Below are 27,251 nucleotides of genomic sequence, written 5' to 3' on the forward strand. Positions count from 1 at the left end.
CAGGATGGTGTAGGTCCTTGATGATTTTGGCTTCCTTTTTGAGGCAGCGACTACGATAGAACCCTTCGACGGTGGGGAGGTCAGAGCCGGTGATGGACTGGGCAGTGGTCACAACTTTTTGTAGTCTTTTTCGCTCCTGGACGTTAAAGTTGCCTAACCAGGCCACGATGCAACCAGTCAGTATGCTCTCTACCGTGCACCTGTAGAAGTTTAGGAGAATCCTCTTCGACATGCCGAATCTCTGTAATCTTCTCAGGAAGTAGATTCGCTGATGTGCCTTCTTTATAATTGCATCGGTGTGCTGGGTCCAGGAAAGATCTTCGGAAATATGCACGCCCAGGAATTTGAAGTTATTGACCCTCTCCACCACTTGATATAAACAGGATTCTGGGTCCTCATTCTTCCCCTACTAAAGTCCACTATCAGATCCTTGGTCTTATTGATGTTGAGAGCCAGGTTGTTGTGCTGGCACCATTTGGTCAATCGGTCGATCTCACTTCCATATTTTGACTCGTCCCCATCAGTGATTCGTCCAACCACAGTAGTGTCATGGGCGAACTTGATGATGGAGTTTCAAGGGTTCACCCCCCTGAAGGCCTCTGTGACTGTAACACCGTCAGGGCGAATGGGGGCTCAGGAAGGCACATCAGTGTTCTCCTATCCAACCGTGAGTAGAACGCATTGAGCACATCAGGGAGTGATGCTTCGCTGTCGTTTGAGCTGCCTCCTGATTTCGCCTTGTAGGAGGTGATGGCATTCAAGCCCTGCCACAGTTGCCGAACATCCGCCTCATCCTCCAGCTTGGAGCAGAAGTCCATTGTTAGACTTTCCAAAATACCACACGTTGCATTTCTCTGCATTAAATTCCATCAACCATTCCTCAGCCCACCTGGCCATCTGATCAAGATCCTGCTGCAATTTTGAACAACCATCTTCACTATCTGCAATACCACCCAATTTTGTATCATTTGCAAACTTGCTAATCTTGCTTTGTGCATTCCAATCCACATGATTGATTTAGATGATAAACAGTAACGGGCCCAGCACTGAACCCTGAGGCACACCACTAGTCATAGGCCGAGGCGCAACATAGAAAATAGGTGCAGGAGTAGGCCATTCGGCCCTTTGAGCCTGCACCGCCATTCGATATGATCATGGCTGATCATATCAGTACCCCGTCCCTGCTTTTCCCCCAATATCCCTTGATTCCATTAACCCTAAGAGCTATATCCAACTCTCTCTTGAATACATCCAGTGAATTGGCCTCCACTGCCTTCTGAGGCAGATAATTCCACAGGTCCACAGCTCTCTGGGTGAAAATGTGTTTTCCTCATCTCAGTCCTAAATGGCCTACTCCTTATTCTTCAACTGTGACCCCTGGTTCTGGACTCAATATCGGGAACATTTTTGCATACAAATGAACTGCAGATGCTGGTTTAAATCGAAGGTAGACACAAAATGCAGGAGTAATTCAGTGGGACAGGCACGTTCTCTGGAGTGCAGAGATAGGTGATGTTTCTTAAGAAGGGTCCTCCCACACTCCAAGTGTTTGAAGAAGGGTCTCCACCCAAAACATCACCCATTCCTTCTCTCCAGAGACGCTGTTTGTTCACCTGCTCTCCCTTATCCATTCTACTTGTTACATCCTCAAAGAATTCCAGAAAAGAAAGTTATTTCTAAAACTTCCGATTTAAACAAAGTCTAATACTTACAATCGTAATTAAACACAATACACTTCACAATTAATTTCCTTACAACCACATAGTTAAAATAGTTACTTATGGATTACAAAGATTAAAGATGAGTTTTGCCCCATTCTTACAAAGTGGTAAAGACAAAGTTCTAATCACACAATTCCCAACTACAGACACATAAAGGCCATTAATTGTCACACTTGATTGCTTCTTCCCAAGCTCGGGTCTAATTTCATTCTGTATTACAACCTCCTCCTTCTATCTCTGGAGGAAAGGAATGTAAAAGCCTCTTCACTAAAAGCATTCCTCACAACAAATGAAAGATTATCAAAACAGAGTTACTTTCTCAGTTTCTGGTAACCATAAGAAATCCTTTTGCAAAGGTCACACAACCATCACCTATGCCTTATCTCTTATCCCAACATAAATACACTTAAACAGCACAAACCATCTCACAGACTAGTATCTACCCTTGGTGCCTACAATCCAACATAGGCAACCATAAATCGCCTTAAATGACACAGCCAAACTCTGAGATGTGTCACAAAGGAAGAAGGATGGTGCCCATGTCATGGAGAAAGATCCCATTTACAACCTCCATTATAAACATCAACCTAAACCAACTACAACTTCTCACAGCGTGATTATTGCTTCAAAGCAATAAATAAAGATATGCCTATTCAGATCAACATTTCCATGTTATGATAAGCCATCTGTTCTCCTGTGTGTGTGTTCTTTGTTCTTTATTTCTTTGTGGAGGCATGTATTTCTGAAAGCCCCAACTCCAAACCCTTCTCTTGCAACTTAACACAAGATCCTTAAGAACTTATCATTTGAGCAATTTTATTATATATTTCCTCACTACTGTTTGGCGATCTTTACACAACTCCGACAAGCATTTTCTGCCCTTGGCTATTTCGCAGTTCTACCCATACATCTTCAAAAGACAGATTCGTGAGACATGACCTCCATGTACAAAACCATGCTGACTATCTCTAATCAGCCCCGTCCATCTAAATGCATGTATATCCTATCCCTCATAATACCCTCTAGTAACTTTCCAACTACAGATGTTAACCTCACAGGCCAGTTGTTCCCAGTCCTTTCCCTGCAGTCCTTCTTGAATAAGGGAAACAACATTTGCCACCCTCCAGTCTTCCGACACTTCTCCTGCATTTAATTAGTAAATTTAAACTATAGCTCCCGCAGTTTCCTCTATAATTTCCCCAGTGTCCTCAGATATATCTGATCTGGCCCTGGAATTATTTCTATCTTCATACATGTCAGGACCTTCAGCACCTATGACCGTAATACTGGCTGCTCTCAAGATACTTCCAGTGACTACTTCAAGTTCCTCGGTCCACATGTCTTTCTCCAAGGTAAACTTGCCCATCTCCTGTGGCTCCACACAGAGTTGGCAGATTTAATACCTGAAAGGTCCCAACCTCCCTCTAGTTCCCCTTTATGTCCATAACATTTCTTAATGTTATCTGCCAGAGCTATCTCCTGTCCCCTTTTTGCCCTTCTGATGTCCTTGTTTGTTTGCTCCTCAGTTCCTTAAACTACCCCAGGGGTACACTTGATCCCAGCTGCCTTTACATTCCATGCCTACTTCTTACTCTTGACCAAAGCCTCAATTTCCATCGTCATCCAGGCTTCCTTATGTTTGCCTGCCTTGCCCTTCACTCTAAAAGAGATGTGCATGTCCTGAACTCTTGTCAGCAGTTTTAAAACATCCCAGTTACCTGACGTTCCTTTTCCTACAAACAACCTGCTCCCATCAATATGACTGAGTCCGTATCTCTAATACTCTCAAAGTTGGCCTTGCCCCAATTTAGCATTTTAACTCATGGGCCATCACTGTTCCTATCCATAACTATCTTAGACCTAATTGAACAGTGGTCGCTGGTCCCAAAAGGCTCATCCACGAATGCTTCATCCACTTGCCCCTCCCAATTTCCCAAGACTACATCAAGCGTTACCCTCCCGTGTGGGGTCCTCTACATATTACTGGAGAACCCTCTCCTGAACACTTTTGACAAATTGCACCCATCTAAACCTTTCACGCTATGATATTCCAAATCAATATTAGGAAAGTTAAAGTCCCCCACTACGACAACCTTATTTGACCTGCAGCTGCCTGCAATCCTCTGGCATATTTGTTCTTCCAAATCCCAGACTATTCGGGGGTCTGTAGTACACCCCCAACAAGGTGATCATCCCTTTCTTGTTCCTCAGCTCCACCCATATAGCCTCACTTGACGAACCATACTCTGACCACTGCCGTGACATCCTCCTTAACCAATAATGTAACCCCCCATTCTCTTGTGCTGTCACCTCTGTCTCCCCTGAAGCTCATGTACCCCAGAACATTGAGCTGCCAGTCCTGCCCCTCCCTTAACCAGATTTCCGTAATGGCTACAATGTCCCAGTCGTCCTGGCCTATCCATGCCCTAAGCTCATCTGCCTTACCAGTCAAGTCCCTTGCATTAATATAAGTGTAATAGACAATAGACAATAGGTGCAGGAGTAGGCCATTCGGCCCTTCGAGCCAACACCGCCATTCAATGTGATCATGTCTGATCATCTCCAATCAGTACCCCGTTCCTGCCTTCTCCCCATATCCCCTGACTCCGCTATTTTTAAGAGCCCTATCTAGCTCTCTCTTGAAAGCATCCAGAGAACCTGCCTCCACCGCCCTCTGAGGCAGGTGTTTCCTCGTCTCCGTTCTAAATGGCTTACTCCTTATTCTTAAACTGTGGCCCCTGGTTCTGGACTCCCCCAATATCGGGAACATGTTTCCTGCCTCTAGCGTGTCCAAGCCCTTAACAATCTTATATGTTTCAATGAGATCCCCTCTCATCCTTCTAAACTCCAGAGTGTAAAGGCCACTTCTTAACTTTCTAATGTCCAACTTTTAAATGCCATTACTACTTGGAGATGTAAAAGTGATATAGCTTACGCACTCGCTGATAGTAAAAATGAATCTTCCAGTCGTTGTTTCTTGATTAATTGGTCCTTTATTGTAGTACAAACAAAGTAGTGATTCATATCAAGTATTTCTTATTACAATACAAATTGTAACTTTTCGTTCTTACTAACTGTTGGCTCTTCCATCCCTCGAGGCTAAACAGACCAGCCCACTATATGTGGCTACGCTAGCCTCCTCAGATGCAGACACACCCATCTACCTATATAATCGCACCCACAAGTGTTCAGAATGATACAGCTAGAAATATTTAGACATGACTATTATATTAACAGTAACTAACTTAAGCATAAATGGCTCCTATATGTAATTTCAATCAACATTCCTTCCTCGTCCTCTGCCTTTCTCCTGCCTATTCTGTCCATTATACTTTCATCACCCTCCACAACAACTTCTAACCTCTCTCCTGCCTCTGCCCTGCATCAGATCCCACCCACCTGCCAATCTTTGTCATTGTTTTACCTGCATGAACATTTATTTTCTGCAATTAACATGTAACGTGGAATCTTATTGAATAACTTCTGGAAACCAGAGTCCATTCGACAATTACTCGTAGCAACTGTATGTTACTTCACAGATCACAGACCTTTCTCCCCAAGGATAGGGGAGTCAAAAAATAGAGGCATTGTTTTCAGGTGCGAAAGTGACCAAAGGGGCAGCTTTTTGACACTAAAGGAGGGTAGGGTAGTGTATGGACCAAGCTGCCAAAGTATTAGATACAAGTAAAGTTACAATGTTTAAAAAATATTTGCAATCTTAGATAAGAAAGGTTTATTGGCCAAATGCAGAAAAGTAGGACTTGGCAGCTTGATCGACATGGATTAATTGGGCCAAAAGGGCTTGTTTCTGTGTCGTACAACTATGACTTCATATTTGCTGTTTTCCAATGCAAATGGAAGATTCCCCGAATCCAAGGACTGATGGGAAATAAAGCCAATGCATCAACCATCTCACTGGCCTTCTTTCAAGACATGAGGTCCGTGAGGAACCAAGGACTTATCAATCCATAGTTCCAATCGTTTACTCAAATACCTTTTTGCTGCCAATTGCAATTTCCAGCCCCTTCCCCAACAAGCTCCTATCCAGGGGTGCAATCCAGCTGTTCCTAAGAAGAGCAAACCTGCACTTTGGGTAAAGGTATTTACTTCTGACAACCGCAGGAAGAGCAGATAAGGACTTTGTTCCTTGAATACGGGGTTTGGGTTATCCACAGACGCAGGTGTGATTGCAAATTGCAAGATATGTCAAAGATCAACAGCTGCAGTGTGAAAAGTTCCTGAAGCAAGGATGCTTGGTGAACTGCAGGAATTCCTCAGGCAGTTAGTTGACCGGAATGATTCCTGGATCAGAACATTTCAGCTGAGAGAATGGATGAACTTTGATTGTTTTCCGTTGAACATCAGAGGTCGAGGAGAAACTTGAGGGAAGTATACAAGGTATGAGAGGCATGGACATGGTAGACAGTCAGAACCTTTTTTTGCAGGGTGGAAATGTCCAACTGTCGCGGGCATAGTTACAAGGTGAAAGGAGGATGGTTTAATGGAGGTGTGGGGGGCAAGTGTTTTTTTATACACACGTAGTAGCAGGAACCAGGAACGCATTGGTGGTGGAAGGCAGATACGATAGTGGTGTTTGAGAGGCATTTGTTTAAGCACATGGAAGCGCAAGGAATGGAGGAATTTTTTTGGTTATAATTTAGTTTAGAGATTCTGCAGGAAAACAGACCCTTTGGTCCACCAAGTCCACACCAACCAGCAATCCCCATACACCAGCACTATCCTAAACACACTAGGGACAATTTATAATCTTTACCAAAGCCAATTAACTTAAAAACCTGTACGCCTTTGGAGGGTGGGAGGAAACTGGAGCACCCGGAGAAAACCCACGCAGGTGATGGGGACAATGTGCAAACTCTGAGCAGACAGCACCTGTAGTCAGGATCGAACCCGGGATTCTAGCACTGTGGGGCAGCAACTCTTCTGCTGCGCCAACGGGTCGACCCAGATATGGATCATGTACATATCCGGATATGTATGGATATGGATACACACTGGATACGGATCATATACAGATCATATACAGGCAGATGAGGTCAGTTTAACCTGACATCATGTTAGGCACAAATATTGTAGTATTCTGAAGAATGATTTGTGCTGTGCTATTCTGTGCAGTCTGTAAAAGGGTCCTGCCCCGAAAAGTCACCTGTCCATGTCATTCAAGGATGCTGCCTGACCTGTTCAGAGTTACTCCAGCACCTTGTGTCCTTTCGTGTTCTATGTTCTATGTAAGTTGCCTTCGACCATAAACCCATTATTCTTGCAATTGTCTATGATTTCCATACATGCTCCTCATATTCCCAGGAGAGGGGGAACTTGAGAATAATCTCACCAAAGTGATCTCCCTTGATTTGAACAAACATTGTAGGCCAAAGGGCCCATTCCTGTTCTGTACTGTTTTATGTTCTGTGTGTCAAAGGCCAAACATTTTCTACTGCTTTTTAAATAATGCTCCTTCTAGCAAGGGGGCGTCCAGCTCCAGCAACTTCTTGCTTGGCATCATGCACTGAAAAATACAGAATGCTTGATTGGCATTCCAGATTCAGGGACAGTTTCTTCCCAGCTGTTACCAAGCAACTGAACCATCCTATCACCATCTGGAGAGCGGTGCTGACCTCCCATCTACCTCACTGGAGACCCTCGGACTATCATTAATGGGACGCTACCTTGCACTAAACATTATTCCCTTTAGGCTGTACCTATAATTTGAGGAAGGACATTCTTGCTATTAATGGAGTGCAGCGTAGGTTCACCAGGTTAATTCCTGGGATGGCGGGACCGACGTATTGCTGAAAGAATGGGTTGACTGGGCTTGTATTCACTGGAATTTAGAAAGATGAGAGGATATCTTATAGAAACACATACCATTCTTAAAGGATTGGACAGGCTGGATGTAGGAAAAATGTTCCTGATGTTGGGGGAGTCCAGAACCAGGGGTCATAGTTTAAGAATAAGGGGTAGGCCATTTAGGACTGAGATGGGGAAACATTTTTTCCACCCAGAGCATTGTGAATCTGTGGATTTATCTGCCACGGAAGGCAATGGAGGCCAATTCACTGGGTGTTTTCACAAGAGTTAGATTTAGCTCTTAGGGCTAACAGAATCAAGGGAAATGGGGAAAAAGCAGGAACGGGGCACTGATTTTAGATGATCAGCCATGATCATATTGAATGGCGGTGCTGTCTCGAAGGGCTGAATGGCCTACTCCTGCATATATATTTCTATGTTTCAATGTATAATGAGGATGGCTTTATTGTAATCATGTATAGTCATTCCACTGACTGAATAGCACACAACAAATAAAAAACGTCACTGTATCATGGTAGACGTGACAAAAACTAAACTAAACTGACAATCTATTAAAAGGCTGCACCCTGACAAGATCTCCCACAGTCAATACATAGGTGTTCAACCACACAAATATTGTAGCTTCAAATACAGATTGGGTTGGGTATCCTAGTTATTGACTCAGCCCCTCCCCAAACCCTTCCACAACATAAATAGATTGTATGGTATCTTTGCCTACATTGGTGGGGGCACTGCGTACAAGACTGGAGGTTATGCTGCAATTTTATAGCACTTGGGTAATGGGCCTGTCCCATTTACGTGATTTTTTAGGCGACCACAGGAGACTATGAGGTCGCCACAAGATCGCCACATGTTCGCCGGAGGTTGCCGGGGTGTCGCCTGCATGGTGGTGAGTAGTTCCCGCATTCTCATAACTAGTCGCGGCTTCATTCTGGTCACCACAAATTAGCGGCAACCAGAATTTCGACGCCATGGAGAGGTGTGTGTGTGTGTGTGTGCGCGTGTCTCTGTCTCTGTATGTGTGTGTGTGTGTGTGTGTACGCGTGTCTGTGTGTGTGTCTGTCTCTGTGTGCGTGTCTGTGAGTGTGCATGTCTGTGTGTGTGCGCGTGTGTGTCTGTGTGTGTGTCTGTCCGTGTGTGTGTGTCTGTCTCCGTGTCTCTCTGTGTCTGTGTCCGTCTCCGTCTCTCTGTGTGTGTGTCTCTTGTCTCTCCGTGTATGTGTATGTGTCTGTGTGTGTGTGTCTGTCTGTCTCTTCTCTCCGTGTGTGTCTGTGTGTGTCTGTGTCTGTCTCTTGTCTCTCCGTGTATGTGTATGTGTATGTGTCTGTGTGTGTGTGTGTGTGTGTGTCTCTTGTCTCTCTCTGTGTGCCTGTGTGTGTCTATCTCTGTGTGCCTGTGTGCGCGAGCCTCTGAGTGCGCGCGTCTCTGTCTGTCTCTGTCCGTCCGCCTCCGTCTGTGTGTTTCACTCTGACAGTCGCTAGCAGTCGCCTGAACAATAGTCTAAGTGGGACAGGCCCATTATGCTGAATTTGGAGCATTGGGTGCGGTTCTAGTCACCCCATTACACGAGTTTTGGATAGGATGGATTAGAGGTTGATACAAAACATCAGACATGTGGGTGCCTGGAAAAAGCCTGCCAGGAATAGCAGTGGAGGCAGTATGAAAGTGGTATTTAAGAGGCTTTAGAAAGGCACATGGATGTGTAAGCAGTAAAGGGATATAGTTCACATGCAGACAGAGAGGGTTTTAACCTGGCATCATGTTCAGCGGGAACATTGTGGGCTGATGACCTGTTCCTATACTGTTCTATCTTCTATGTATAGAGTCCAAGTTGGGAGCATGATGAAATACTCTCCAGTTACCCGGACAAATGCAGCTCCAACAACAAGTCATATCATGCATAAAATAAACAAGATGCATGAATAACAATCTATCAGCACCCTAAAGATTCATTCTTTGATCACACTGTGGTTGCAGTGCACACACACAGACAATGCATGGTATTTAATCATTGCAAACACTCTGATAGCTTCTTCTGAACCCTTAACTCTACCTCCATAAAGAACAAAGAAACAGCTACTTAGGAACGGCCTGTTCCCCTTAAAATCGCCTGCTATCACAATTTTGATAGATATTGTCATTCTTTCACCTTCGTTCGATTCAAGCTCAAATCTAACCCGACCCTCACAACATTGAGATGTGTGAAAGTTACATCTTCCAGTGTGAAAGATACATCTTCAAGAATATATCTTCAAAACACACACATGTGCACGCGCACACACTCATATATATTATATATAATACATTTTATATGAGTGTGTGCGCGTGCATGTGTGTGTGTGTGTGTGTGTGTGTGTGTGTGTGTGTGTATATATGTGCATGTGTGTGTGTGTGTGTGTGTGCGCATATAATATTAAATAAATAGTTGTTTTTTTCAAAATTCTATTCAATATTTATAAATCAAACCATAATTCATCACATTGCAATTTGGGATTTTGCTGTGTATAAAACAGGATGCATTACAAAACTATCCATATTTTATAAATACCTCTGACTGTGAAGCACTTTGAGATGTCCCGAGGTTATGATGGGCTCTATCTCACTGCAACTTCTTTATTTCCTCTTTGGATGTTCTGAGTATGGTTATCATCTCTGATGTGCTGTTTCTGTACTATTTATTCCCAATCTGGTCAATAAACCAGAATAGTTCATATTGTTACCATAACAAACATGATGGGTTTGACAGTTTAATCATCACAGACTTTATCCCACATTCATCAAGTTTAGACTCGATTACAATGCACGCGCCTTTTCTTGCTAAAATACTAAAAAGGAAAATATACTTCTGCATCTTCTTGGTGGAAGTGACCAAAATTCTTTCTTATTTTATCATTTGCATCCCATACTTAAAAGGAGATTATTTAGAGACAGGGAATCATTGGTAATTTTTTTTTCGTTAAGACATTTGATCTTTCCATGGAAACTATCACATAATAAAACTCGAATAATCCACTGTCTAGCAATTCGTAAATCCTGTAAGAAGGAACTGCAGATGCTGGTTTACACCCAAAATAGACACAAAATGCTGGAGTAACTCAGCGGGTCAGGCAGCATCTCCGAAGAAAAGGATTAGGTGACGTTTCGGATCGAGACCCTTCTTACAGAGTCTGAAGAAAGGTCTCGACCCGAAATGTCACCTATTCCTTCTCTCCAGAGATGCTGCCTGCTCTGCTGAATTGCTCCAGCATTTTGTGTCTATCTTCGGGGTAAACAAGCAACTACCGTTCCTTCCTACACATTTTGCCTGCTAATTTGTAAATCCTGAATGTTCAGTGTCTCTTGCGCCAGGTCCTGCTCCCCATGCCAGTGCCTTGCACAGTTTATCATTACATTGCCCAATATCATATAAAAATAAAAAGTAAATTCAATTGTGTTGGAGTATTAACTGGAACAACACCCATATGCTGTTTCAGCATCACCAAAATGCTGAGCGTACTGGATGAAAAGGATTAGGTGACATTTCGGATCGAGACCCTTCACCAAAATCCTGAGCATACTGGATGAAGGGAGCTTTACATGTTTAATAATTAAGTATTACAATAATTAAATTACTAAATGAAAAATATTTCCAAATGGAAGCAAAACGCACCAGTCTCATCTCTAAGCATCTATACCACGTAAATCAACATGCTGAATCCAGAAAAAATATTCCAATAAATCTTCACACCTACCCATATTCTCACAGAAATGATATCCATCACAGAAGAGTTCAATGAACTACATTCATTAAATAATCCAGTAAGACTTACAGCTGTACTCTTAGATAGTCATTAGATAATCAGAAGATCTTGTTTCTAGCTATTGTGTTGAAATTTGTTTCAGGCAATGACATGCAAATCCTACCATAATACAGCCATTCTTAGAGCAAAGGCATATCTTTCTTCACGCAGTGATGCTCCATATACATAGAGGACAAAAGAAAAACAAAAAAACCGAACAGGGGTGACTATTATCTGTTACAGTAGCAACTTTTCGAAAGCAGAAACAAGCATTGTTTCACTGCCTGACAGGTCCAGAAACAAAATCATTTTTGCATAGTGCATCTTTCTTGCTGTGCTAACAGACTGCAGCAAACCATGCAAAGGATACTGGGATAGGGATGCAGCAGTCAGCTACAAAGAGATTTGCTGGTCTGGTGTCAATCAACGATCAGATCGTAAAGGCCCACAGAATAATTGCATTCAATCGACGATGTGCTACGGCAGAATAAACGAGTGAAGTTCCTTTGACTACAACATGTCAAATGAACCACGGCAAATCTTAATGAACATCCACAGAAATAATTCACATGAGAAATGAGGTCAGAACAAAAGGATTATATTATTTTAATGCTCTCTAACACAAAGGCACAAAATCCCCAAGAACATGTCACAAGAAATGGATGTCAAGCGACAGCTTTTAATGAATAATGTATTGTGATGATTTATTTAAAATATTGAGCAGATTCCATCCTTACAAAGAGCAGCGTGCAATTGCCCAATCAAAGCACAATTCGGCAAATACGTTTGAATGAGTGTTTTAATGAGTGTTGTGAATGAATGAGTGTTCTGAGCTCCAGGAGAAAAGATATAATTTTCTAAAGTTGATTTTAGCTCTTTGATTTACAGTTGGTTTGTACAATTTCCCATTTGGAAACACTCTGGCTGAGAAATAAGTCAGTCATACAGCACGGCAGCAGGAACCTCGGCCCAACTTGCTCACGCCGACCAACATGCCCCATCTACTCAAGTCCCACCTGCCTGCGCTTGGAAAGACTGGTTGACCAACGATCATCTGTTCACACTAGTCACGAAGGACACATTACAGAAACCAATTAACCTACAAACCTGCATGTAATTGGAACATGGGAGGAAACCAGAGCAGCCAGAGAAAATCTACGCAGTCACAGGGAGAAAATACAAACTCCATACACAGCACCCAAACCAGGGTGCTGCTAGGCAGTATAGTCTAAACTACACTCTACCGCTGCACCACTGTGCCACCCAATGAGTTGGACATTTGCACCCTTGGAAAAAGACTCTGCCAACCCTATTTTTGCCTCTAATAATTTTCTTGAATTGAATTGAATATTTTATTGGCACATGTGACAAGTCACAGTGAAATTCTTTGCTTGCATACCATCCCAAGGTATGCAAATAGTCACCTATAAAGGGTTCATAAAGTTACAAATTCCCTCCCCCCCACGCGCCAGTTTTCCCTTTGTTCTTCCCCCTCCCTCACGGTGGCCCCCCCACGCCGGATCCTCCTGTGTTCCTTCCTTTGATAGCAGCGTCCTCGCTCCACATGTCTGTCCTCGTCCGTCTTATACTCGTCTCTATACTTGTATCAAGTCTCCCCTCAACCCCCGACGTTCCAGAGAAAATAATCCAAGTGCATCCACCTCTCCCTGTAGCTGAAACCCTCCAATTCAGGCAGCGTTCTGTTAAACCTCCTCTACACGCTCTCCAAAGCCTCCACATTCTTCCTGCAATGGGGCGACCAGAACTGCACGCAATACTCCATATGCAGCCTAACCACTGTATCATGAGTTCCTGAATCAATGCCCCTAGCAATGAAGTCAAGCATACCATATGACTTCTTTACCACCTTATCTACTTGTGCCGACACCTTCGGTAAACTATGAACTTTGTCTCCAAGATCCCTCTGTTCTCAAGACATAGAACAGAAATCAGTGTAGCACAGGAACAGGTCCTGCAGCCCACAATGTCTGTGACAAACATGATACCTGAAGGGTCTCGACCTGAAACGTCACCCATTCCTTCTCTCCAGAAATGCAGCCTGTCCCACAGTTACTCCAGCTTTTGTATCTAAAGGGCCTGTCCCATTTACGCAATTTTTTCGGCGAATTGCCGGCACCTGTCATAGTCGCAGCAGGTCTCAGCCTGCCTCTGTGTAGGGTACGTTGAACAATCCCTGTTCCAGGCGTACACTGGCCTTATCCCCGAACTCTATCTCCGTTACATTGATGACTGCATCGGTGCTACCTCCTGCACCCGTGCAGATCTCATGGACTTTATCAACTTCACCACCAATTTTCATCCTGCACTCAAATTTACTTGGACCATCTCCGACACCTCCCTCCCCTTTCTTGATCTCACCGTCTCCAATCACAGGAAATAGACTATTGACTGACTCCCACATACTGAGGGCAGCAGTAGTCAGGTCGATGGAACTCTGAGGGACGACGGGGTAGGGTGAAGTAAGGCAAAGCTATAGTGATAAAAGGCTTGTTAGTTCAGGGATAAAACAGGAGATTCTGTGGCAGCAAATGAGACGCGGGGATTGTGGTATGAACCCCCTCTGGAGCTAGGGTCCAGGTTGCCTCTGAGCAGCTGCAAAATATTCTCAATCCCCACATCTCATTTGCTGCCACAGAATCTCCTGTCTTATCCCTGAACTAACGAGTCTCTTAACATTATAGCTTTGCCTTACTTCACCCTACCCCGTGGTCCTTCAGAACCAGGCCTGATTCCATAGACCTGACTGCTGCTGCCCTCTTCTCAATGGTCATGTCCTCAAAACAATGCAAAAAAGGGTAGACTTGTTTTTTTGAGGGGAATGGCCACAGGATGCTTCCCACTCCATGTCTTGGTGGTTAAACTGTCCTCTCTGCACTAAGACCAAGGAGGATCTGCAAAAGAAAACCAGACAATGCCTTATTGTGTAGGAAGGGACAGCAGATGCAAGTTTACACCGAAGGTACACACATAATGCTGGAGTAACACAGCGGAAGAGACAGCATCTCCGGAGAAATGGAAAGGGTGACGTTTCGGGTTGAGACCCTTCTTACCTTTACATTATCGTATCGTCATCCTCCTCTCAAACTGCTGGCCAAAGCCTCAGCACTTGCCCTCAGCACTTGCCCTCAGCTCGGCCTGCCCCTCAGCTCGGCCTTCTCCCCAGCACAGACCTTCCTCCCTGTACAGTCGCCACACCAGTGCTCGCCTTTCTTTAATACACCATAAGGAGCAGTCATTCTGGGACACTAATTGCTGTTTTTTAAATTTATCGTGCTGTTCCTCCGAGTGTAATGCCAAGTTCACAAGTTATAGGTATAAGAAGGAACTGCATATGCTGGTTCAAACCGAAGATAGACACAAAATACTGGAGTAACTCAGCAGGACAGGCAGCATCACAGTGGACAAGGAATGGTGACGTTTTGGGTTGAGTCCCTTCTACAGACAGGTTAGGGATAAGGGAAACGAGAGATATAGGCGGTGATGTGGAGAGATAAAGGACAATGAATGAAAGATATGCAAAAAAGTAACGATGATAAAGGTCAGGTCGTTGTTAGCTGTTTGTTGGGTGAAAATGAGAAGCTGGTGTGACTTGGATGGGGGAAGGGACAGAGAGAGAGGGAATACCGGGGCTACCTGAAGTGAGAGAAATCAATATTCATACCACTGGGCCCTGTCCCACTTGGGAAACCTGAACAGAAACCTCTGGAGACTTTGCGCCCCACCCAAGGTTTCCGTGCGATTCCCGGAGGTTGCAGGTGGTTGCAGGTAGTGGAAGCAGGTAGGGAGACTGACAAAAAACCTCCGGGAACCGCACGGAAACCTTGGGTGGGGCGCAAAGTCTCCAGAGGTTTCCGTTCAGGTTTCCTAAGTGGGACAGGGGCATAAGCTGCCCAAGAGAAATATGAGATGCTCTTCTTCAAATTTGCATTTAGCCTCACTCTGACAATGGAGGAGACTGAGGACAGAAAGGTCTATGTGGGAATGGGAAGGAGAATTAAAGTGTTTGGCAAAAGGGAGATTAGGTTGGTTCAGGCGGGCTGAGCGAAGATGTTCCACGAGACGATCGCGTAGACTGCGTTTGGTCTTGCCGATATATAAGAGTCCACATCTTGAACAACAGATACAGCAGATGAGGTTGGAGGAGGTGCAAGTGAACCTCTGCCTAACCTGAAAGGACTATTGGGGTCCCTGGACAGAGTTAAGGGAGGAGGCAGAGCAACAGGTTGCTCTGCCTCCTCCCTGCATCTTCTGCGGTTGCAGGGGAAGGTACCAGGGGAGGGGATGATTTGGGTGCGAAGGGATAATAATAATAATGGATGGGATTTATATAGCGCCTTTCTAATACTCAAGGCGCTTTACATCGCATTATTCATTCACTCCTCAGTCACACTCGGTGGTGGTACGCTACTTCTGTAGACACAGCAGCCCTGGGGCAGACTGACGGAAGCGTGGCTGCCAATCTGCGCCTACGGCCCCTCCGACCACCACCAATCACTCACACACATTCACACACAGGCAAAGGTGGGTTAAGTGTCTTGCCCAAGGACACAACGACAGTATGCACTCCAAGCGGGATTCGAACCGGCTACCTTCCGGTTGCCAGCCGAACACTTAGCCCATTGTGCCATCTGTCGTCCCAAAGGGATGTTAACAAGGGAGTTGCGGAGGGAACGGATCTGCGGAAGGTGGAAAAGGGTGAAGATGTGAAGATGTGACTAGTGGTGGGATCCCGTTTGAGGTGGCGGAAATATCAGAGGATTATGTGTTGTATGCGATGGGGTGATAGGGTGGAAGGTAAGGACTAGGAGGACTCTGTCTCTGTTGCGACTTGCGGGAGGAGGAGCAAAGGCAGAGCTGAGGAGACCGAGGAGACACGAGTGAGGACCTCATCTATGATGGGAGAGGGGAACCCCGTTCCCTAAAGAATGAGGTCCCCTGATATGGAAGACCTCATCCTGGGCACAAATGCGCTGTAGATGGAGGGATTGGGATTAGGGGATAGGGTCTTTGCAGGAAGTAGGATGGGAAGAAGTGTAGTCGAGATAGTTGTGGGAGTCATTGGGTTTGTAATAGACGTCAGTCAATAGTCTATTTCCTGTGATGGAGACAATGAGATCAAGAAAGGGGAGGGAGGTGTCGGGGATGGTCCAAGTAAATTTGAGTGCAGGATGAAAATTGGTGGTGAAGTTGATGAAGTCCATGAGTTCTGCACAGTTGCAGGAGGTAGCACTAATGCAGTCATTAATGTAACGGAGATAGAGTTCTGGGATAGGGCCAGTGTACTCCTGGAACAGGGATTGTTCAATGTACCCTACAAAGAGGCAGGCATGGCTGGGCCCATACGGGTGCCCATAGGACTTGGAGGAAGTGGGAGGAATCAAAGGATAAGTTTTTGAGGGCGAGGACCAGCTCTGCAAGGCGGAGTAGACTGTTAGTAAAAGGAAATTGGATGGTTCAGCGTTCGAGGAATAAGCGCAGGGCTTTAAGGCCTTCCTGGTGGTGATGGAGGTGTAGAGTGACTGAACATCCATAGCAAAGATGAGGGAGTGGGGGATTGGAAATCGAAAGTCATTAAAGAGACGAAGGGCATGTGAGGTATCTTGGACATAGGTCGGGAGAGATTGGACCAGGGGGATAGGATGGAGGTCCATGTACGTGGAAATCATTTCCGTGGGACAGGAGCAGGCAGAAACAATGGGTCTGCCAGGGCAGTTGTATTTGTGGATTTTGGGGAGAAGGTAAAAACGGGTTGTGTGGGGCTGGGGAACGATAAGGTTGGAAGCTGTGGAAGGCAGACAGCCAAAAGTGATAAAATCAGTAAGGGTGTTTGAGATCAGGGCCTGGTGCTCGTCTGTGGGGTCATGGTCCAAGGATAAGTAGGAGGAGGTGTCCCAGCGTGTGATGTCCATGTCAGATCCTCTGAGATGTGGCCTCCCAGGTATTTAAAGCAGCTCACCCTATCCACAGTATACCCATTTATCTTCAGTGGCGTGTACATCCTCGGATGTTGTGCCCTCCTAAAGTCCACGATCAGCTCCTTAGTTTTTTTGACATTCAAGAGGAGGCTGTTGTCCTGCCACCAGAGTGCCAGATCAGCCACCTCTTCTCATTCTTTTCGGTGATCTCCTTGCTATTGCATTCATCTCCTCTTTAACCAGCAATGCCACCCAACCTCCTCTTCCTTTCTGTCTATCCTTCCTGAATATTGAATACCCCTGCATATTGAGCTCCCAGCCTTGGTCACCCTGGAGTCATGTCCCCAACTATATAATATCCGTTAACAACTAGTTTGTTAGAACTTGCTACCATATTACTAACCGATTGCAGAATTATTTCTGGTAAATATTTTATCTGTTCTTGTTACATTTTGCTTTTCATTACCCACTGTGCTACACCTGGAGGGATTATCAAAAACATAGGTTTTTGATAATGATATGACAAAGGCATAGGTTTAAGGCGAGAGGAGTTTTAAAAGGGAGCGGAGGGGATTTAAAAAAACACGGGAGTGGTTGATATCCAAATGTCATTGCCATAAGTGGTTGAATGAGATCCAATCACTAGGCTCAATATGCATTTGGATAGGTAGATGAAAAGGTAAAGCATACAGACCTAATGTGGGCAATAGAGGAGAATGCAGAAGGGCTTGTTTCTGGCCTGTACAACTCTATGATCTGCCTCAGCTCATTAAATTCATTCATTCTCACCTTAATGCTTCATGTTAAGAATTATCCCCCATCTCTGCTTATTAGATTTGCTGGGTCTGTTTCTTAGCCCTAATCAAGTGAAACCCGTTCTAACAGACAAACTCCCCTTTATTTCTGTTCTGTTCCTGGTGTAACACCAATCAAAAGGGTTTTCTCCTATGCTCTTCTTTGAATTCCATTTTTCAGCAGTCTGCTTGATCTCATGCCAACATGATGCTCAGGTGAGCATTTCCTATCCAATTACCAAGTTTGTCTTCAGTCCCAGATATCCCCGCTGTAAACAAGAGTATTTAGTTTCCCTTTCCCCTGACTCTCAGTCGGAAGAAAGGTCCCACTTCTACTTTAGATCCCACTTCCTCCCTTGCCAACGCAACACTCTCAAATTTGCCCACCAGTACATTGGTCCAATTCCAGTTCACATGCAATCCGTCCCTTTTGTTTAGGTTGCAGAGTTTAGTTTAGACATACAGCATGTAAACAGGCCCTTCGGCCCACCAAGTCTGTGCTGACCAGCAATCGCCTGTACACTACTTCTGACCTACACAGGAATGACATTTATATGTCAATTAACCGACAAACCCACAAATCTTTGGAATGTGGGAAGAAACTAGAGATACCGGAGAAAACCCATGAGGTCACAGGGCCAACGTACAAATTCCATACAGACAGCACCCGTAGTCAGGTTCGACCCTGGGTCTCTGGCTACGAGAGTCACCGACTCTACCACTGTGCTACGTATAGGATTAATCCTGTAATGTAAATGAGGACTCGAAGCTTGGCACTAATGGCCAATAGGCCTATGTCCAAGATGTATGACACTAACTATTCCAATGAAACTCAACATGACTTCCAAGAAGAGCATCTTCCCATACAGCAATTTATAAATGTCTGGATAATTCCAGATAAACAGCTTTTCCAGTTTGCACCATAATTGGCCAGTTCCGATGAAAAGTCATCAAATTGAAATCCACTTGGTCTGGGTGTGTGGTACATGAAAAGACAGGGCCGGCCTTTAGCCGATTGGACCGATTGCTCCCAATTGGGCCCCGCGCCTAAGGGGGCCCCGCGCTAGAGTAATCAAATCAATTGGAACAAAGATCTTCTAGCGCGCAAGATGGTCCACTCCTGCGAAATACAATGGACTGATGCGTAGTCCGCACCGGAGCGTAATCTCCGTCATTTCAGTAACCCCGACCCGACTTCAGCTATGCCTCTCGCAGCGTTGCGGGGGAACAGTTTGGGTGTTTTTAAATGTTTTAAATGTTTTTTATCATTTTATTTTCAAACGGCACATGCCTTGTACAGGGAGGAACTGCAGATGTTGGTTTAAACCGAAGACAGACACAAAGGGCTAGAGTAAATCAGCGGATCAGGCAGCATCTCTGGAGAGGACTAGGTGATATTTCGGGTCGACTTTTTCAATAGCTGCCATGAGGGGAGAAGCGCCGGCACCAAGAGCGAGCGAACGCGTGGACAGACGGACGAAAGCAACGTTCATAGAGCGGCGTTGGTAGACATTTCGGGTAGAGACCCTTCTTCAGACTGACAGTCAAGGGAAAGGGAAATGGGAGATATCGGCATATCTTCCATTCATTTGTCCTTAGTACCGTCTATATCTCTTGCTCCTCTTTCCCCTGAGTCAGTCTGAAGAAGGATCTCGACCCGAAATGTCACCTACAAAGATCTTTGGTCACCTATTCCGCTCTATGATCGTTGCTTTTGTCCGTCTGTCCGCGCCTTCGCTCGCTCTTGGTGCCGGCGCTTCTCCCCTCAGTCTCCGCCAAACAAACAAACAAACAAACACACACACACACACACAGCATGTCCGGCAGATCGGTGAGGGCCGAGACCAGGAGCAGCTATGAGGAGCAGGGCGAAGGATGACATCAAACGGGTCAAGGCAGCTAGCGAAAAAGTACAGAAATGGTAAGGAGGAAATTTAAAAAACCCCGAAGGAAATAGATGTTTACCAAAAAAAAGTGGGGCCGGCGATCGCTCCATGTCCGTGACAGAGGGAAGGGGGGGGGAGGATGGTTTGAGTTCCTCTTTCTCCTGACTCAGTCTGAAGACGGGTCTCGACCCGAAATGTCACCTATTCCTTTTGTCCATAAATGCCGCCCGACCCGCTGCATTTTTGTCTATCCTTTAATCTCTCAGCTTTGCTTTGATGTAATCTACTCTCGGCTGGGGTAGATCTACCCCGGGTGGAGGGGGAGAGAGAGTAGAGATGTAGAGGGGGAAGAAAGGGGTAGACGGGGAGGGGGTGTGAGGGCGAATGGAGAAGTGCCCTCGCGCTCCCGGGGCAGCTCTCCGGTCCCTCCAGTCGCTGTGCTTCACGCACACAGCACCGGCTCCCCCCCGCTTTCTCCCCGGGAAGATGCGGTGAACAATACTGCGAGGGCCGGGCCGGGGGTTGCAGCAACATTTACAAACCTCGGCCTCAGCTCACGCCCGGACCCCGACATTCGTTCCCGCCGATGGCCCTCTCCCTCCCTTCTCTCCTTCCCTTCCCTCCCTTCCCTCCCTCCCTCCTTCCTCTCTCTCTCTTTTCCCTTCTCTCCTTCCCTCCATCCCTTCTTTTTCTACTTCCCTCACTCCCTTCTCTCCTCCCTCCCTCCCTCGCTTCTCTCCTTCCCTCCCACACACACACACATATAACGCACAGACAACTAACGCACACACACACACACAACTAAGACACACACACACAACTAAGTTTAGATTGGGTAGAAGCCCAAAGGGTAGGATGGGGCTGAAGCCCAAAATTTAAAGCCTGGACTGGTTTTTCGCCAATAGTTATTGGTTTTCCAGGCTCTAGTTAATTAAATTATTTTTTTCATTTCAGTCACTAAAACAAGTGGTATTGTAACTATATACTTTTCAGAGGCGATCTACACATTTTGTTTGTTACTTCTAGGCTTACATGTATGCAATGTTATATTAAAATGTAGCTTAGATCTGTTTGGTCCATTAACTCGGAGGCACTTTATAAGTGCACATTTTGATTACTTTCCATTCTACCATAGAGATATAAAGCATAATAAACTTTATTGTATTTCTATGATTCTACAGACCTTGGCTATGAACCTGGGGCTCACCAAAATTGTTCCCAATTGGGCCCCGCACCTCCTACGAGCGGTTATTACCGTAATTCTCAGAGTTTGAATCAGGGGAAACTCGGGAGAACTCTTGAATTAGCTCATACAGTGGGACAGCCCCATAAGACTCATACAGTGTGCGAATAGGCCCTTCGGTACAACTCACTCATATGCCGGCCAGGATGCCTTGTCTAAACTCGCCCCATCTGTCCACTTTTGGTCCATATTCCTTTCAAAATCTATCCATGTGTCTGACCAAACGTCCTTTAAATGGTGTTATTGTACCCGTCTCAACTACCTCCCTGGCAGCTGATTTCATATAGCGGCCATCCTTTGAGTGCCCCTTAAGGCTCCTATTAAATCTTTCCTTCTCCCCTACCCATGGAAAAAGACTATCTGTATTCCCCCTATAATCCCCTCATGATTGTATAGACCTCTATAAGATCACCCCTCACCCTCCTGCCCTCCCATGGAATAAAGTCGTACACTGCCCAATCCTTCCCTTTGCTGAAATCCTCAAGGCTTAGCAACATATATATGGTATTTCAGCTGCAGTCTCATGAATATGTTTCATAACCAAAGGAAGATCTTCAGAGTCATTCAGCACAGGAACAGGCTCTTTGACCCAACGTGCCCACGCCAATCAAGCTGCCCCATCTACACTAGTCCCTCCTGCCCATCTATGGCCCATATCCCTCTAAGCCAGGGGTTCCCAACCTTTTTCATCCTGTTTATCCCTGGCAGCTTTATTAGCACATAACAATGTCATTTCATTTATTTAGGAACAACTAATGATGAACAGATTCCTGTATACCAGAACCAAACAGTCAGTCAAAGAGAAAAAATGTGTACAAATCCAGAATCAACAAATGTCCCCCCTGGGTAGGCTAAACTTACCCCCCTGGAGATAAATTAACCCCAGGTTGGGAACCCTTGCTCTAAACCATGTACATGTCCAAATATATTTAAGGTTGTGTATGGTAACTGACTTAAATATCTCTTCTGGCAGCTCGTTCCATATACCCACCACACTGCGTAGAAAACGTTGCCCCTCAGGGTCCTATTAAATCTTCCCCCTCTCACCTTAAACTCATGTTCTCTCATTTTTGATTCCCCTATTCTGGGTAAAAGACTATATATCCAGTTTGTCTATTCCCCCCCATACACCTCTATAAAATCACTACTCATCCTCCTGCGCTCGAAAAAATAGAGTCCTAACCTGCTCAACCTCATCCGATAGCTCAGCACCTCAAGTCCTGGCAACATCCTCAGATATCTTCACTGTACTCTTTCCAGCTTAACAGTATCTTTCCTATAGCAGGGTGATCAAAACTGAACACAATACTCCAAATGGGGCCTCATCAATATCTTGTATGAGTAACATAACATTTCAACTTCTATACTCAATACCCCGACTGATAAAGGCCAATATGCAGAATGCCTTCTTGACCTTATTTACAGGTTCCTTTCATGGAAGTATAATCCTAGATCCCTCTGTTTGACAATCGACCCCAGAACCCTGCTATTCACGTGAAACTGCCACTAGGGGCGCCACATTGATGGGAGCCTCTGCCTATAGTCTGTTTTTCTATCTTTTTTAATTTTTAGTCTGTCTTAAAAGTATGTTTTGGAGGTTCCTTTAGTTTTTCTATGTGGGGGAGGGGGGTAGGGTAAGGGGGAAACTGTTTCCCAGTCACTTCCTAGCGAGGATGCGACTATTCTCCGTGTTTCGTCCTCGCGACCTACCAACTGGATTGGCGCGGCCATTTCCTGCCAGGGACCGGCAAAAGCTTCAGCGGCGGCGGCGCAGCACTGGATTCACCGCAGAGCGGGCGATGCCTACCTGGATCGTCGTTTGAAGCTCCGGAGTGCTGGGTCTGCTGCATCGACATCGCGGAGCTGGAGTATGTGGAGCTCCCAGCGCGGGCGGCGCTGACTCAACATCGTGGAGTCCTGGAACCTTTTGCCGAGGGCCACCAGCGTGAATCTCCACCCAGCACGGCCTGTGAGCTGCGGACCCCGGTAGGAAGTGGACGATCCAGATGTCCAAGCCGTTGAGGTGGTTCTCCCGTTCCGACGTCGGAGTTCCATCATCCTGGCAAGAGGGCCTGAACATCGGGCCGCCCATAGCGGCGACTGTGAGGGGGTCGGGAGCCCCCCGACCACGGGTGAACAATAGAGGACAACAGAGGAGGATGACTGAATTTTGGAGCCTTCCCTCACAATGGGAAACTTTGATCCCGCTGTGTGGGGATGTCTGTGTTAAAGTCTATGTGTTCTGTGCTCTAATTATCCGTATGGCTGTATGGTGACCACACAGTTCACTGTATCAATTGGTACATGTGACAAATAAATATATCTTGAAAGTCCTGCCCCGCTTGACTTCCAAAAATACAACACCTCACACTCATCAGCATTAAAGTCCATTAACCGTTCCTCAGCCCACTTACCCAACTGATCAAGATCCTGCTGTAATTACTGACAGCTATCCTCACTATCTACAATACCACCTCCTTCAGTGCCATCTGGAAACCTACTAAATCTGCCTTGTACGTTCTCATCCAATTCATTGATGAACCACAAACAACAACAGGCCCTGCACCGAACCATGAAGCACACCACTAGTCACAGGCCTCCAGTCTCATAAACAACCTTCCACCATCACCCTCTGCTTCCTTCCATGAAGCTAATTTTCTGTCCAGTCAGCTAGCTCTCCCTGGATCCCATGAAATCTAAACTCCTACAGCAGTCTACAGTGTAGAACTTTATCAAATGCCCGGCTTAAATCAATAAGGATAATGTCTACAGCTCTGCCCTCAACCAACCTTTTGGATACATCTTCAAAAAAAATTCCAGAGACACGATCTCCCAAGTATAAAACCATGCGGACTCACTCTTTAATCAGCAGTGTAGGAAAGAACTGCAGATGCTGGTTTAAATCGAAGGTAGACACAAAATGCTGGAGCAACTCAGCGGGACAGGCGTCACCCATTCCTTCTATCCAGAGATGCTGAGTTACTCCAGCTTTGTGTCTACCTTCTCTCTAATCACCCTCTGTCTATCAAAATGCATATATCTTATCCCTCAGAATACTCTCCAGTAACTTACCTACCACAGATGTTAGGCTCACTGGTCTACAGTTCCCAGGCTTTTTCTTGCAGGCCTTCTGAAATAGAGGCACAACATTAGCCACCCTCCAGTCTTCTGGCACCTCATCCGTATTTAATGATGACGATTCGTATCCCTCGGCCAGGTCCTGTGCAATTTCTCTGCAATGGGTTCGTCGGTTGTTGAGACCAGGAAACTGCCCGAAGGCTGGTCGGGAGTGTCAGCACACATACACTGTAGATAGGGTGGTTAAAAAGGCTTTCCTGTCATTGGCCTTCTTCGGAGTATTGAGTATAGAAGTTGGGAGGTCATGTTACAGTTGTACAAGACATTAGAGTATTGTGTTTAGTTTTCGTTCCACCATGTTATAGGAAAGGTGTCGTCAAACTGGAAAGGGTGCAAAGAAGATTTACAAGGATGTTGCCTGGTCTCGACGGCCTAAGCTATAGCGAGAGGTTGAGCAGGCTAGCACTTTATTCCTTGTAGCACAGGAGGATGAGGGGTGATCTTATGGACGTGTACAAAATCCATAAGTGGAATAGATCGGATAAATGTACAGAATCCTCGGCCAAAAGTAGGGAAATCGAGAACCAGAAGACGTGGGTTTAAGGGACAACGATTTAATAGGAACCCAAGGGTTAACTTTGTTTAAAGAAAGGGTGGTGGGTGTAAGGAACGAGTAACTGGAGGAGGTAGTTGAGGACTACCATAATATTTAAGATACATTTGGATTGGTGCATCAATAGGATAGATTTAGAGGGTTATGGGCCAAATGCTGGCAGGTAGTGCTAGTGTAGATGGGGCATGTTGGTCGGCTTGGGCAAGTTGAACCGAAGGACCTGGAGGAAACCCACACATTCAGCACCCGATGTCAATGACAAACCTAGCATTCTGGCGCCGTGAGGCAGCAGCTCTACCAGCTGCATCATCCCAAATTTTTAATCTGTGCTAACAAACCCACACGGTCACAGGGAGAATGTGCAAACCACACACATTCAGCACCTGAGGTCATGGTCAAACCCAGTTCTCTGGTGCTGTGAGGCAGTAGTTCGAGCAGCTGCGCCACTGTGCCGACCTCAATACAGGTTGCCCGCTGGTTAAGAACACCCAGGTTATGGGCACCCACACCATACAAACAAGCCCCCATTATGTTATTTAATAATTTAAAAGTCTACCATATACACATATATTTATATTTAGGAACATAGCAAGGGTTCAAAAAGATATATGGGCCAAATGCAGGCAATTGTACTCTCCCAATATACCATCTTGGTGTGCATGGACACAGTGGACTGAGTAGCCTGTTTCTGTACTATACAGCTCTATCACTAATTCTCCATTCCCTGCCTGTCTAAAAACCTCTTAAATGTCATATTTCACAGCACCCCCTAGCAGCTGGAACTCTATAAAGTTGCCCCCATACATCTATACAACTAAAAGTCTCATCTTGACCACTTCCTCTCTGCACTGTATACTGATTTTAGAAAAAATGCTACCCTATATCACTATGATTTTGGCCATCTTACTCAGTCCTCCTCCGCTGAGGCAGCCCTGAGGGTTTTTCCAATCGATGAAAAATAAAAAAGTTATGAGTGTTTAAAAAACCTTGAGATCAGCTGATTGGTCTTCTCACCTGTCAATCACCATGATGAAGATAACTCCCCTTCCGGGGGGGCAGGACTATAAAACCCCAGATGCCTGGACGCGAGGCAGTCATTCTGGAAGATTGTTTGTGAGGGAGAGCCCACAACTGTGATTTTAAGCTGTGAATCAACTAAACTGAGAGTCTGCTATGTACTTGCAATAAATGATTTGTTAGCCCTTAATGACAATACAATGAGTTGTTTGGCCTGCCCTGTGCTTGAGACTGCAATGCAAAGTGGGAATGAAATGACAATGCAATGAGTTGTTTGGCCTGCCCTGTGCTTGAGACTGCAATGCAAAATATAAATGGAGTTGTTTGGCCTACCATGCGCTGGAAATGAAAATGAAATGAGTTGTTTGGCCTGCCTGAAACCACTAATTTCGTCCCACAAGGCCCCTATTAGCCGAGAAACTGGCCCCTTTTGCCCAAAATGCCCGTATTAGCCCAGGAGGAGCATTTTGGCCCAAAAGGCCAGGCCAACAAAAGTCCAGAAAAAGTTCCTTTCATTGAGATTTCACACAGATTCATCATTATTTTTTTTTTTAAGTCCCTTCGAACCACCCACTGCCTTCAAAAACAATAATGCCCCAATTTAGGATCTTAACCAGTGGACCAGTCCTATCCTTATGGAATCAGTCACACAGCAAAGAAACAGGTCCTTTGGCCCAACTTGCCCACGCCGACAAAAATGCCCCATCTGCACTATCCCCACCTGCCTGCATTTGGACCATATCCTTCTAAACCTTTCCTATCCATGTACCTGTCCAATGTCTTTTAAATGTTCTGATAGTACCAGCCTCAACTACCTCCTCTGGCAGCTCATTCCATACAGTCACCACCCTTTGTGTGGAAAAGGTTGCCCCTCAGGTTCCAGTTAAATCTTTCCCCTCTCACCTTAAAGCTTTGTTCCCTGGGTCTCGATTTGCCCCAGGGGTAGGAGATTGCAACCTTCACGTGGTCCGCCCTGTTTCGACAAATGCAATCAACCCAGCTTGCACAATCAAATAAGATCAAATAGAACAAGTTGTCCGACAACTTTAGGCTGTGCACGCCATACGCAAGAAGAAGATTTGCCCCACTCTGGGTAAAAGACTGCGCATTTACCCACCTACTCCCCTCTTGATCTTGTACAACTCTGGAGTATCACCCCTCATCCTCCTGCACTGCAAGGAATAGAGTCCCAGCCTGTTCAACCTCTCCCTAAAGCTCAGGACCTCGAGTCCTGGCAACATGCTCAGAAAGGATCCTTCTCCATAATTACTTTAAAACTGTTGGGATTATTAGCACTCGCCCCAAATTACTCATCGGTGAAACTTCAGTCACTTGACCTACCTCGTTCCCCAAGACGT

At 45.5% G+C, this 27,251-nt stretch overlaps 1 protein-coding gene across 8 annotated transcripts in view; it reads right to left on the reverse strand.

The window, feature by feature from the left end:
* trim2 (tripartite motif containing 2) overlaps positions 1 to 27,251 on the reverse strand; it is a 131,113-nt gene that overhangs the window by 87,181 nt on the left and 16,681 nt on the right. For 2 of the 8 annotated variants that reach the window (XM_033019848.1, XM_033019858.1), the window contains exon 2: positions 24,258 to 24,315. The exons of 3 other annotated variants lie outside the window; for them this stretch is intronic. The gene's annotated coding sequence lies outside the window, so the exon portion shown is untranslated. Of the gene's footprint in view, positions 1 to 10,095; positions 10,234 to 11,278; positions 11,424 to 11,450; positions 11,674 to 24,257; positions 24,316 to 27,251 lie in introns of those variants that run through there. 3 more of the 8 variants (XM_033019878.1, XM_033019887.1, XM_033019868.1) reach the window with 3 other exon arrangements.

Source organism: Amblyraja radiata, chromosome 1, assembly GCF_010909765.2.
Source record: "Amblyraja radiata isolate CabotCenter1 chromosome 1, sAmbRad1.1.pri, whole genome shotgun sequence".
NCBI classification, from domain to species: Eukaryota; Metazoa; Chordata; class Chondrichthyes; order Rajiformes; family Rajidae; genus Amblyraja; species Amblyraja radiata.